We start from the raw sequence: 14,290 nt of genomic DNA on the forward strand, positions 1-14,290 counted from the left end.
TTGGTGTCCATATCTCCAAAATTTGTTCTGCCATTGTGTGGGAAGAACCTAATGCTTTTTTATAGTATATTTATATATAATTATTGCAACTAACTTTATAATGATGGCAAACTTATTTTGAGGCATATGGGTGTTACATACTTGAAGTAGTTTTTAAATTAACTTCTTTATTTAATGTTGTATCTATGGCATAAATGCAATGTTAAGAACACAGTCCTTCTTCACACCTACCTGCCCTCCCACCTGTTCTCCCCCTCTTCCTCCTCCAATTCTCCTGTTTAGTCTGAGAAAGCAAAAAAGACAGAATGGAACAAGAAATCTAAGAGAACTGTTACTCAACAGCCTAGCAAAGGGCTGTCCAAGGTTACTGCTTCTCAAAGGTCATTTCACTTTTTGCCCCTTCTGCTCTTCCCTTCCTTCCTCCCCCTTCTTTCCTTTTAGAAACTTAATTGTCTTCAAAGAAGAACCCACGGGTGATACATCTGCTGTGAGCTCTTAGACAGAACTATAACCTATGAGACATGAGAATATCCTCCATTTAATGCACTAAAAGGAAGTGATTCTGGAGAATAGTTCTACTATTAAGTCCCTTGATACAGCTTTGAGGACAGAGGGCAGTGCACAGTGGCTCTCACTGTGTCTTTAACAAATCACACTCTTATGTCTGACCTCAGTGCTCACCCAGGGCACTTGACAGGAGCTGCCTCGGCTACAGAAGCCTTCTGGATCCACATAGCTCAACAAGGCCATAAGTAAAGAGGAAGCTCTCTCCTCCTTTCAGGGAATGTGCATCCTTCATAGTGGCCACTTCTTTCCACTTCAGTCTCACCCACAGGATAGAATGCTCCACGAATAACTCAGATTCTCGTGCTTTACTTCAGAACCCTAGATTTAGTTCTTCTCTATAACTACTCCTTTGTACTCTTGGGTCAACATCTCTCTATTCTTCCCACCAGACTCCACCACCTTGATGACCTCTCTTTCCTTCTGTATCGACATATTCAACAATTTTCCTTTTTTTCTTTCAGACACCACACATAAGAGACTTCATGCAGTGTTATTATTTCTATATCTGGTTTATTTCACTCACCATAATGTCCTCCAATTTCATCCAGTTTCTCACAAATGACAGGAGTTCCTTTATCTTTGAGTTGAACAGCATTCCATCATATAAATATATATAGTTAAGTATAATCATACATCTATCATGTATAATGCATTGTTACACATTATATGTATATAAATATCTATACACAGAAATGCATAAAAGGGATTCAAACTCTTCGAGTGATTCCAAAGTGTCATGGAAAATCTGTAGTATCCTTTTATTAAAATACACTTTTAAAGCCATATATATAGCCAGCAAGATTTCTTAACCAACCATCTGTTGATGGACATGTAGGCAGTTTGCATCTTGGCCTCAGTGAATAAGGCATCAACTAGGGATTGCAGGTATCTCTACTAAATGCTGATACGGTTTTTTTTCTTTCTTTGCACATATACCCATAAGGAGGATGAATGGGTCATTTGACAGTTCTAGTTTAATGTTTCAAAAATATTTCAATAGTGTTTTCTATAATGGCCATACCACTCAACATTCTCACACATAATGTAAAAGCGTGTTGCTCCCCGTCTTCGTGGAGGAACGACACCAAACCCTGCCTAGGCTTCATATCCGAGTCACGCACCATTATGTCGCTCCCCGTCTTCGTGGAGGAACGACACAGGACCCTGCGCTGTTCTTTTGTCTGCTCGGCCCTTCCCGGGTTTGCTGCTGGTTCTTCCCGGGTTGGCTACCGACCCTTCCACCTCCGTGGAAGGGCGGTTCCCCCTGCCACATTCCCCACTTCCGCGGGGGAGCGGCACACCGCCAGCCAGCTCTCTCGGGGGCTGCACAGGTGTTCCTTCAGATAGATGTTCCCCTTAGATGTTCCTGGTGCATGCCGTCTCTCTCCTCCTTTATAGTCCTCCTCCGCCAATCCTAACTCAGCTGCCCACACGCCGAGTACGCTGCTCTCCTCCAATCAGGAGCAGGTCCTGCAGCTTGTCAAGTTGGTGAGAGGCAGCTGGGTAGAAGCTGTTGCCTCCTCTCCCAGCGCCATATTGTGGAAGAGCAGATGCATAGAATAAGTCTTAATTCCAGTAACTCAGTCCAGTCCGGGTTGCTCCCAACAAAAGTGTTTCCTTTTTGGTACACCCTTGCCCACATTTATTCTCTCTTGTCTTTGTGACAGCAGCTGACCATATGGTTCTGAGGGGATATCCCTCTGGGGTTTGGAATGGTGTTTCCCTGATGAGTACTGATAATGGGCAACTTTTCATAAACTGGTAGCAATGCACATTCCTTTCATGGAGTAATGTCTACTCAGGTCCTTTGCCAATTTCTCAGATGAATGATTAGTTATGTTGGCTACTGAGCTGTGAGTGCTTTCACACTATAGCACAGAGAAAGCAAAAGCATAGTGAATAATGTACACAGGTCTTGGCCCCATGTGGGGATCACGGGGATCCTTACTCTGGGGCCATGGGACTGCACCACTGCCATTTTAGGATTGTGCAGTGTGTTGCATGGCAGAATGGAGCATGGGTGGGAAAATGTACCTAGCTGAAGAGGGCAGGAAGGGTGTGGTTTCTCTCTCTCTCTCTTTTTTCTTTTTTTTTTTTTTTTTTTTTTTTTTGTGGCGACACTGAAGTTACCAGGATCTCTAGTTTGCATGGAAAGCTTTTGTTCAGCATAAGCCTGCTCTGATTCCACCCAGGGATCTCCCTGGCCAGGCGCACAGGTTCACTGTGGAGTCAGTTTCTCTCCTGACCTCAGTGCTCATGGAAGGTGGCTCCTTCAGGGGCTGGACAGTGGAGCAGGCCTTTCTGAGTGTCCCCTGAGGTTTCCGACACAATGTGTCCTTCATCTCACCCACACTTGCTTTCACCCTAACATTACCTTGTCATTCTCTGGGTCATTCTCATGTCCCAGAGAGCTGCTCGTCTGCCTTCATCTGCACCTTCAGTTCTGGGTTCTCCGGATGTGGACTCAGCTCCGGATCTGGGAGGAGACACAGAAGAGGGACCAGGTCAGCTCTCAGCCTCAGTTCCCAGGGCACGTGTGGTTCCCCAGGGACTCCGAGGAACCTAAGCAGCAGGATCTCAGAGAGGAACAATGCACACTTTAACTCACTGATGAGGAACCTGAGGTCCATAGCGACTAAGAGGTTGTCTCAGCACCACAGCACCTGATGGAAGGAGGGCCACCCCATGAGCTGTGACCTCCAGCTTCCCTGTGCTGAGCATGGCTCTTGTCTTCCAAGAATGCATTGTTGGCTTTTGTGGACTTTGGATAAAGCACTGCTATTTCCGCTGCTAAAAACAAACAAACAAACAAAAGTATGAGGGCCATTCCTTGGACATAGCTTTTCCCACATTTCTATTGTCCCATTATTTATTCTCTGTCTGTTTTCAATCACTGGGTGATAGAATGGGAGCAGAGAACACACAAGGTGAACGAGTATTTGACACAGCCCTGCCTGTCCTGTGTGGGTCCTTCCTCCGGAATTCTCCCTCAGGCCTTCTCCTCTGCTGCAATGCTGGAGAGTGTCAGACCTCGTGGAGGTCATTTCCGTATGGAGACCCATGTTCTTCTTTTTGTCTCCTGGAGCCAGAGAGAGTAGAGATTCATTCTGGACCTCTGTGGACCCAGCTTTTCTGCTAGGCAATGCTGCCAGTTTCAAAGACAAAAAATTAAAAACCACAATGACCAATGGAAATCAGGTCAAGAAAGATTTTCCTGAGGTGCCTGAGATTGTGAGAACAGCCCCTCGTAAGGTGGTCTGGTCCAAGTACGGGGCATTGGCAGGCTGACTCAGGTAAGGCAGATGCACAAAACAACCAAGAGAAGGCTGCTGACACCAGGAAGAGGACACACATCAGAGGAGTGTGAGAAGAAAGGACGATTACTGGCTCCAATGAAGATGGAAGTATTGCAGACTGAGTCCCAGAGGCAAGGCCCCACGTCACAGAGGATTAGTCTTCAGCCTTGAACCCCATCCCAGGAAGTCCTTTGGATTTACCAGGAGCCAGGAGCTTCTGCCAGGTCTCCCACGTGGCTCAGGGGCCAAAGGACTAGGGCCATCATCTACTGCGTTCCCAGGCCCCAGCAGAGAGCTGCATAGCCAGTGGAGCAGCCCCCATGGAGGCCGCCTCTGCAGACTGGGGCTCTAACTCGCTGTGCCACCTAGCTGCTGGACCCTGCCCTTCTGTGCACGCCCTGTCCCCCCCATCCCACGCTGCAGCTCCTGGGCTCCTCTCCTTAGTGTGACTGCGCCAGCTCCAGAGCCTCTGAGCCCAAGACAGTGCGGGATGACCTGAGGCCACCTTAACCCCACTTCCTTAACTGCACTTTACCCCTCAGAGACTTCTGCAGGCAACTAAGTTATAAACTACAAGCCTGCACGCAGGAGGCAAGGCCTCCTCTCTCTAGAGAAAAGACACCAGGTTTCTAGCTCCTGGAGTCTGGTAAGGTTCAAGTCGGTTTCTCTGCAAGCACCGGAAACGCCGTGGTCCCGGCCTGTGCTGTGGCCTGGTGGGCTAAGCCTCCGCCTGCAGGGCCGGCTTCCCCCTTGGGCGCTGGTTCCTGTCCCGGCTGCCCCTCTTCCGTTCTGGCTCTCTCCTAATGGGCTGGGGAAGCCATGCAAGATGGCCCGAGGCCTTGGGGCCTGCTCCTGCCTGGGAGACCCCTTTGAGTGGCCATCTGTAGAGCGACCCAGAGCATGGAAGACCTTTCTCTCTGCCTCTCCCCTCTCTGTAATTCTCTCTCTCCAATGAATAAACACAGCAGTAAGAATGAAAGGCCTGGAGTTAAAAACACCAGGAGGCTGTGGTCCCGGAGCGCGCCCCCTGCCGCCCGGGCTCCGCAGCCCCGAGGACTCCTCCCAGGGGGGCCCGGCCCTTCCTGCCCTCCCGGGAGCTGTGGGCGCAGCTCCCGCATCCTCCCCCTCCCGAGGAGCATGGGGCCGGCACCGTCCTCCTGGGAACCCTGTCTGTTGGCGCGGGGTCCGCCCCGCGCCCGCGTTTCCCTTTCTTCTCCTCTGACTCCGGTTCCGGAAGGCGGCCCTCAAGTGACCCCGCACCGCTGTCCCCATTCGGAGCCCTGGCGCGGGGTCCTCGATTGTCCACAGCTGTGTTTTCTGAAGCAGGGTCTGCATCCGGGTTCCCCAGGGCGCGGCAGCCCCCAGGGCCCTCGGCGGCCAGCAGGCCGGGCTGAGGGTCGTCGATGGCGCCCTCGGGGCGCAGGGGCCTGGGCTTTTTGAGGGGCTGAGGGCAACAGGTGGGTGGGCGGGGCTTGCGGAGGGCGGGAAAGCGCCGGGCCGCGCGGCGGTGGGCGTGGCCTGTGGGAGCTAGGCGGCTCCTGAGGCTGAGGGCTGCTGTGAGGCCCTGGGGTGAGAGCTCTGGGCGCTCTGGGGCCCTGGCGAGGAGCGCGCGGTTCTGGCTGAATGGAGCACGGATGGGTGCTTGGCGGAGGGCCTTTGACTCGGGGGAGGGGGTGCCGGGCGCCATGAGTGGAAGGGGAGGAAGGCGGGGCTGTGCCGGGCACGCGGTGACTTCTGTGCTCACGCGCAAGGAAGGACTCTGAGAAGTGCAGGCCGCTGCCCCAAGGTCCGGCTGCAGGGTTGTCACCCGCGTCCGCATCCCTGCCCTTCCCAGCTGTGTGGGAGCTGATGGAGGAGCGGGTGCGTGGCGCTGTAGCCTGTGGGGTTTCCCCTCTGTGGATTTAATGATCGCTCTGCCACCTCGAGCTCCGGCTTCCGTTCTTCTCTCTGGGGATCCCGACCCTTCCTCCCTTGCCGGTGGACCACTCTTCCCGGGTCTCTCTGGCCCGGATCCTGAGGGAGCAGCAGAGTCCAGAGAAGAAGGAACCTTCGTGGTGCGGATGGTCCGTTGTATTCATTGCTCTTTGTTGCTTAACTGCTGTTGGTGTTTGATTGCTTCTGCCTTTTTCCCTCCCTCATGCACTTTCCCAAGCTTGTTTTGTGGATCAACTTTAGGAAGGTATTAAAAAGTGTATGAGATAATCAGCCTGTGAGTTTTATGTCTCTAGCTGCGTCTTCTCTCCATGCTTCCTGGACTCTGTTGATGGCCACCAATAATAGATTTTCCAGTGTCTGAGACACCTGTCACACTCCAGCGTCCCCGCCCTCCAACCTGGGGGCGCTTGGAAATGGTCCTCGCTGCAGTTCTCTGCGTGCTTCCTTTTCGGAAAGGCTCGGGGAGTTAGGAACCACCTCTGCCCCAACAGTAGTTCAGATCCTGGTTCAGGGGCTTGGAATGCCAAGGGGTCCGGGCTCCTCAGAGGTTCTGATGTCAGTGCGGGGACATGCGGTCAGGTCATAGTCTTTGCCCATCAAGAACCATCCAGGCCTAGCACAGTGGCTTGTCTGCTTGGGTCAAGGTTATCTCCTTTACCCTGCCTTCTGCCCTATGTACAAAGTGATCCTCACACCTCTTTGTGTGATGCCGGTCAACATAACCCAACTGCACACTTAGCGCAGTTGGTACCTGGTATAAAATGTATTGAAACAATACCTTTTTTTTAAATTGTGCAAAAGTTTGCAGAAAAGTAGGTAAAGCATAAATATCTACCTTAAAAAATGGCTACAGAATTTACATATCCTACTTATGTCAACTCTAGAATATATGTAGCTTCTAGAAGGTTCCAAGATGCCCTTGCCTGTTATACCTCCTGCCCTGCCCTGCCCTGAGCACTCACCATGATCTTATCTTCATGATGTTCTATTCCTGTTATAGTTTATAATTGTTTCCTCCTTGTATATTCCTGCAGGTTTGGGTTTTAATCTGTTATCTCTTGGGATTTATTCTCCTATATTTGGCCTTTTTTTGCTAAGTATTTTTGATTGAGGAGTCACCTGCATTGCCAAAGAAAAGCAGTTTGTCCATGATTTCAGTGATAGGCATTTGAGTTGTTCCCAGTTTGTGCAGATGTCCTGCAGCTGGGAGCACTCTTTGAGTTATACAACAAGGAACAGAACTCTAGGATCCTGTGTTATGCCAATTCAAGACTTTATGGGTTAAAAACATTCAAAAACACAATCTGCAGATTGTGCAGTTCATGTGAAAAACTCCAAATAAAAGCAGACACAGATGTATTAGATACATACATCCAGGGTTACATGTCAGAGCTCTGATCACTGTATTTTCTGTGAACACCCTCCCTTTCTTTCCAGTTTGACATCTTCATGAATCTCATCTAGAAACCTGGGGCATATGGGTTCTGATGCAGCAGAGGGACCATCCCTACTCGCACCCCCTCACTGCACAAGGAATGCTAGCCTGCACTTCATTTCATTTGGGAGATTCTTGGTCTTTGTGTTACAAAACAAGAGAAAAATTTGGGAATAAAATCCTAGAAAGGTGTGAGGTGAGAGGGTACAGCCTTGCTTCTGCTGAGGGCCTTGAGCCTTAGCCTGGGTGAACCAGTAGAAAGCAGAGTGACTAGCAGTGTGTTCAAGCCTGTTAGGTCCCCTACACGCTGACCCCTTGCTCAGTCACTTACTGAGAGGGGTTTATAAGCCTCTGACCATAATGTGACCTTACTGGTTTTTCTCAGGAGTTTTGAAATTTCTTTAGAAGTGAGGATTGTTTTGTTCCCTTGATGCACTAGTTTCTTTGTTATTATGAAAGAACCCTTTATATCCCTGGTACCGTGGTTTGGTCTGAAATCTGCTCCATCTGCTATCAGTGCAGTCAGTCACTTCAGCTTTCTTTTCACCACTGTTAGCTTAGTTTACATTTTTATTTGCACATTTGTATCTGCATTTTTGACAATGAATTTCTTATAAGCAGCATATAGGTAGGTGTAGTTTCTATCCAACCTAACAAACTCTGTCTTTTAGTTGGTGTATGTAGGCTATTTATATTCAGTATAGATTGTAAAAGAACTATGTTTAAGTCCTTCAGTTTGCTATTAGTTATTGGTTTCTCCATTTGCTCTCATTTGTTGCCTTCTTTTGGATTAAACTACTATTTTTTGTTATCTGATTTTAACTCCTCTTTTACATGTAACTATTTTATTATTATAGTGATTGCTTTAAGGATCTTATTATATATCTTTTATTTAACACACTCCATCTTCTATTGATATCATGCCACTTTCCATGTAGTATAAGAACCTTAGAATATTAGACCTCCATAATTCCCTTCATGGCCATTATGCTATCATTACGTGTACATTATCTTTACATATCATAAACCCTATAATCAACTGTTATTGGTTTCAGCACTTAATTTTCTTTTAAAGAGAAATAATAGGAAGAAAAACAAGTGTCTAAATTTGCCCATGTAGTTACCATTAGTGCTGCTGTGCAATGCTTTGTGGACACCCAGATTTCCATCTGATGTTGTTCTCCTTCTCTCTGAAGAAGGTCCTTTGTTATTTGTTGGAGCACAGGTCTGCTGGATGTGAATCCCTTCACCTTTTGTACATTTGAATATGTCTGTGTTCATCTTTGCTTTTGAAAGATAATACTGCAGGCCGGTGCCGCGGTTCAATAGGCTAATCCTCCACCTTGTGGCGCTGGCACACCGGGTTCTAGTCCCGGTTGGGGCACCGGATTCTGTCCCGGTTGCCCCTCTTCCAGGCCAGCTCTCTGCTGTGGCCCGGGAGTGCAGTGGAGGGTGGCCCAAGTGCGTGGGCCCTGCACCTGCATGGGAGACCAGGAGAAGCACCTGGCTCCTGGCTTCGGATCAGCGCAGTGCGCCGGCCGCAGCGGCCATTGGAGGGTGAACCAACAGCAAAGGAAGACCTTTCTCTCTGTCTCTCTCTCTCTCACTGTCCACTCTGCCTTTCAAAAAAAAAAAAAAAAGATAATATTGCAAGGCATAGCATTCTGTGTGGATTGTGTTGTCTTGGAGCATTTGAAGAAATGGCTCTCCCATCTTCTGGTGAGGAATTCTGTCTTTGTGCCTATGTGGTTCCTCCTCTGGCTGCTCTAAGAGTTTTTCTCTGTCAGTGTTGAGCCATATATGATGTGCCTTGTGTCATTTCTTCCTATTTTGGGGGCTTGAATATTTGGAGCTTCTTGGAACTGTGGACTCACAATTTTTATCACATTTGCTATTTTTCTGGTGATTATTTCTTCAGAGTTCTGCCACTACCCTCTTCCCCCTTGATGGATTCCATGTAGCAGCTGAAGTTGTCACACGTCTCATGGATGCTACTGCTGCTGCTGCTGCTTCCTCTTTTTTTTTTTTTTTTTTTTTGACAGGCAGAGTGGACAGTGAGAGAGAGAGACAGAAAGCTCTTCCTTTGCCGTTGGTTCACCCTCCAATGGCCGCCGCGGCCGGTGTGCTGCGGCCAGCGCACCGCGCTGATCCGATGGCAGGAGCCAGGTGCTTCTCCTGGTCTCCCATGGGGTACAGGGCCCAAGCACTTGGGCCATCCTCCACTGCACTCCTGGGCCACAGCAGAGAGCTGGCCTGGAAGAGGGGCAACCGGGACAGGATCCGGTGCCCCGACCGGGACTAGAACCCGGTGTGCCGGCGCCACAAGGCGGAAGATTAGCCTAGTGAGCCGCGGAGCCGGCCCTCTTCTTCTTTTAAATTAGCTTTCTCTCTGTTTTCCTTTGGAGACTTTTCTTTGCTACCCCTTCGTATTGACTGTTTAGTTTTGTTTTTAATTCTACACTTTCTGGCCAGCACCATGGCTCAATAGGCTAATCCTCCACCTGCGGTGCCGGCACACCAGGTTCTAGTCCCAGTTGGGGCGCCAGATTCTGTCCCGGTTGCCCCTCTTCCAGGCCAGCTCTCTGCTATGGCCAGGGAGTGCAGTGGAGGATGGCCCAAGTCCTTGGGCCCTGCACCTGCATGGGAGACCAGGAGAAGCACCTGGCTCCTGCCTTCAGATCAGCATTGTGCGCCGGCCGTGGCAGCCATTGGAGGGTGAACCAACGGAAAAGGAAGACCTTTCTATCTCTCTCTCTCACTGTCCACTCTGTCTGTCAAAAAAAAAAATTCTACACTTTCTAATTTGTTAGTCCTTATAGTACATTCCTTCTCACACATTGTAGTTTTCATTTCTTTATGTTAGACTGGGTCTTTCATATCTTCCATTTGTCTACTTGATTTTTGGAATTTATGCAATGCTATTGTACAAATGATTTCACTATAATTCCCTGGTAAGTCTAACTTCAGTGCCAGCTGTGAGTCATTTTCATATAACTGCTCCGTTTCTTCATTGTGGACATTCCCCTCTCTGTAAGCATGTCTTGAAATTGGGATGATGTACCCACCATTGTGATTTCTATCCTGTTAGTTAATGCATATTTTTGTGCTCCTCTAAATGTTAGTTTAGCTCAGGGGTGCAGTTAAGGGGCTGGGAAAATGTTTTATTATTGTGGGCCTTGCCTTTATTCATTCGGTGGGCAAAGCAGTGCTGAGTCTAGGGCTAATCAGTTCCCACTACTCAAGCAGAACCTTCCTGATTGTCCTGCTGGATGCCCTGTGAATTGGGAGGTTTTGTTTGTTGGCTTTCTTTCTGCTGTTTTGAAAAAGTCTGTCTTCTGGAAACAATCACTATTCTAGCCCTGAGTGAGTGACAGGCACTCGTCTCTGCTTTTGAAGCAACTTCCCTACACTAGGTGGTTTCCTAGTGTGCACGCCTGGGTCACACTGTGCTGTGTGTTCAGAAGGCACCTAGTGTGACTTCCCCCCACCCTGGGGCTCCCCCTACAGACTCAATGATACTTTGTCTTTCTTGGACTCTCAGCTCAGTGTCCTCCTACCAAAGGGCCCACTGGGCCCATCTTCACCTTCCTCTCCCTCTGTTTATCTTGGAAACTCTCTAATGACAGTGAGTTGGAGCAATGACAGGGCTCACCCGCTTCATTCCTGTCACTGTTCTTTTTTTGTTAGCTGTCAAGGATCTTGAAAATACTTTTTGTCTATCTTGTCTGTTGCTGTGATTGCTGTTATTTTTAGTTCTTTCAGGCAGGAGAGCTAATGCTTGTTGGTGCAGCACCCCTACTTCAAGAATTCAAAGTTGGGGGCTGTTGTTATGGTATAGGGGATAAAGTTGCTGCCTGTGACACCAGCATCCTGTTTGGGCTCTGGTTCATGTCTCAGCTGCTCCACTTGTGAAACAGCTCCCTGGCAATGGCCTGGGAAGAGCAGCAGATGATGGCTCAAGTGCTTGGGTTCTGCCACCCATGTGGGAGACCTGGATAAAGCTCCTGCCTCCTGGTTTTGGCCTGGCCCAACCTTGTCTGTTGCAGCCAATTGGGGATTGAACCAGGGGGTGCAAGATTTTTTTCTCTTTCTTTCTGTAACTCAGATGTTCAAATAAATAAATAAATCTTTAAAAAAAGAATTCAAAGTTGGAGAATGCCCATCTGGATTCTGAAAGTGGCTTTCACAGAATACAGAAAACAGCCACAGCCAGTGTGAAAGCTGTAACTAGGAAGACTTTAAAAAGCACCTTGCTTGTTCTAAGGACATTTTCTGCTTGACCCTATGTGTGTGGGGGGGGGGGGTGCAGAAGCCCCACCACCCCTGTCCCAGGAGCTGAGTAGATGTCCCTGTGAGATCCATGGTGAAAGCCTGCTCTTTGGGAGCCACCCCTTTATGAACCTTTAGCCTTGTTCATGGCTGCTGTCCTAAGGGAAGGAGGAACAATGACTACAGTGGGCCACATGGACCTCTCAACCTCCTCTGAATTTTTTGGGAGATTTTCATGAATACCAACCAGTGCTAAGATGACCTGTGTTCCCTGGAGAGCCAAGGAAGCCATGCCCTTTGCCTTAGGCTTCATCCAGAACCCTCACTAGGTACTCAGAGACCCCTGGAAGAGAAGGTTCCATTCAGGTCTTTTCTCCATGTTGGCAGAAACAATCAAGTGTGTTGTTGGCTAAGCTGCAGACCCAGCACTGGGTATTGTCTGCAAGTCAATGTGATTGCTGTGCCCATGACAGGAAATTGGAGGATCTGATTCTTCCAGAGGACACACATACTCCCCTTCCCCCGTATCAGCTGTCTTGTTCATAGTCCCCAGTGACTCCACACAGCTCTGCCTAGTCAAGTTCTAACAGCATCTCTGGCCTACTTCTACAGCTCTGGGATTATTGGCCATTAAGTGGCTGCCTAGCCAGTAGCCCTGTGCTGCCTGATCAAAATCACCACTGATGACATCCATGGCTCTCATTTTCCCCAAGCTACACCCCGCCCTCCACTCTGCACAGCTGCCCCTGGGGAGCACACACCCAAGGGAGCAGTGACATCAACATCTCCAACCACTTCAGGTGCCCAGGCATCCATGGCAAGTTAAAGAGGTTTCTTTCTCTCTTCTTTGGGTGCTTAATCTTTCTGCCAAGTTACACACCAAGGAGAAGCATTCTAAGATCATCTATTATGCCCATACAAACCTTTTAAGTACAGAAAAAAAGGATGTGAAACAATGTATAAAAATTATAACATTTCTATGAACAGAATAAACGTTGATGTGGGGGCTGATGCTGTGGCATAGCAGGTAAAGCCACTTCCTGCAGTGCCGGATCCTAGTGTGGGCAACAATTCAAGTCCCGATGCTCCACTTCCAATCCAGCTCTCTGTTATGGCCTGGGAAAGCAGTGGAAGATGGCCTAAGTCCTTGAGCCCCTGCACCCACATGGGAGACCTGGAAGAAGCTCCTGGCTCCTGGCTTTAGATCAGCCCAGCTCCGGCTGTTGCAGTCATCTGGGGAGTGAACCAGTGGATGGAAGACCTCTCTCTCCACCTCTGTAGGACATGAATGTGGGTGAAGCAAGGTTAAATTCATTAAGTGTTTGTTTAATAAAAGGCAGAAGTGAAAACCAATCACTTAGCAAAAGAGACATAAATCTTAGGCAACAAAACTGCCAAACGACTGTTTTAAAATTTACTGTAAATGAAGGCAGTTGAAAATATTTCCATTTGATTATTGTTTATGGGGCTAGCCTATTGTCCAGCTGAACTATGATCTTTGTACTTTTTATTAGTTGACTCTTTCTTTAGTGGAGCACTAAGTCTTTGATTATAATGTAAATTGAAAATATATTATCTCAAAAATACAAAACAATAAGTTGAAAATAAAACTGCCAAGAGAGCTACACAGCTTGCTCATGGTCACAGATTAATGACTGAGTTGGAATTGGAGTCAGGTCAGGCCGCCTGCAAAGCCCATGCTACCAGCTTCTGTGCTGTCATGCCATGCTGTTTAAGGGTGGCTCCAGGAAAGCACAGGTTACATTTCCAGGGCAGAGCACAGCAGGGACGTGGAGACAGTGAGGATGGCTTTTACTGCCAGAAAAATGTGGAGAGCCCGTGAGGGTACAGACAGGGCAGTTGGGCTTCCTGAGTTTCCTCCCTGAGACCCCACTCTTGTGGCTGTCATCGCCTGTCCTCCTGCCTTCATTACAAGTGCTTGGAGAAGAGAAAACTGTTAGGACTTTGTCATGCCTCTGAGGAAGGCCACAGCGCAGGTATCAGTTCAGTCCTTCAACATCCACAAGGGTCCCAGATGGACAGGGCTACTGCTGGAAGGTGAAAAAATCCCTAAGGCCCCATTCTTGTCAGTGGTTAGAGTTCTATTTTCAACAAACAATGCTGAGATTTGATGATTCAAAAAATCATTAATAGGGGCTGGCACTGTGGTGCAGCGAGTTAACACCCTGACCTGAACCACTGGCATCCCATATGGGTGCCTCTTTTAGTCCTGGCTGCTCCTCTTACAATCTAGCTCTCTGCTATGGCCTGGGAAAGCAGTGGAGGATGGCCCAGGTCCTTGGGCCTCAGCACCCACGTGGGAGACCTGGAGGAAGCTCCTGGCTCCTGGCTTAAGATCAGCCCAGCTCCAGCTGTTGATCTCATCTTCATGTGATTACATCTGCAAGAACCTTATTTCTGCATAAGGCCACAATCACAGATAGAGGTGTTAAGACTGTAACACATCTTTTGTCTTGGAACGGGGAGGGACTACTCAACTCACACAAAGTGGTTTGTGATAGGACTCTAAATTGCGTGTTCATTGCTACAAAGAGGGGCTGTTGATTAAGTAGGCTGTTTTATAGAGTCCTCTATCTAAGGATGGAAACTTATGCAAGACCTTGAATGGTGATGCTGGCTGAGAACCTATAGGCAGAAGAGGAAAAGCTGTACTTGCAGATCTCTTCAAAGGATGCTGCCAACTAGTGGGCTTAGCACTGGTCTCTCTGCCTAGAAAGTTGGTTTATTAAGCAGCAGCAGGAACTAGATCCATTACTAGACCAGTGTC

At 48.5% G+C, this 14,290-nt stretch overlaps 1 protein-coding gene across 1 annotated transcript in view; it reads right to left on the minus strand.

Moving 5' to 3' along the window:
- Positions 1-5,248, minus strand: part of LOC127486470 (neuroblastoma breakpoint family member 6-like) — a 30,811-nt gene extending 25,563 nt beyond the window's left edge. Inside the window, exons 1-2 of the mRNA XM_070050460.1 lie at positions 3,176-5,248; positions 2,942-3,043 (exon numbers count right to left, since the gene is read on the minus strand). The gene's annotated coding sequence lies outside the window, so the exon portion shown is untranslated. The remainder of the gene's footprint in view (positions 1-2,941; positions 3,044-3,175) is intronic.
- Positions 5,249-14,290: the final 9,042 nt, after the last annotated feature.

Source organism: Oryctolagus cuniculus, chromosome 10 (genome assembly GCF_964237555.1).
Source record: "Oryctolagus cuniculus chromosome 10, mOryCun1.1, whole genome shotgun sequence".
Taxonomy (NCBI): Eukaryota; Metazoa; Chordata; class Mammalia; order Lagomorpha; family Leporidae; genus Oryctolagus; species Oryctolagus cuniculus.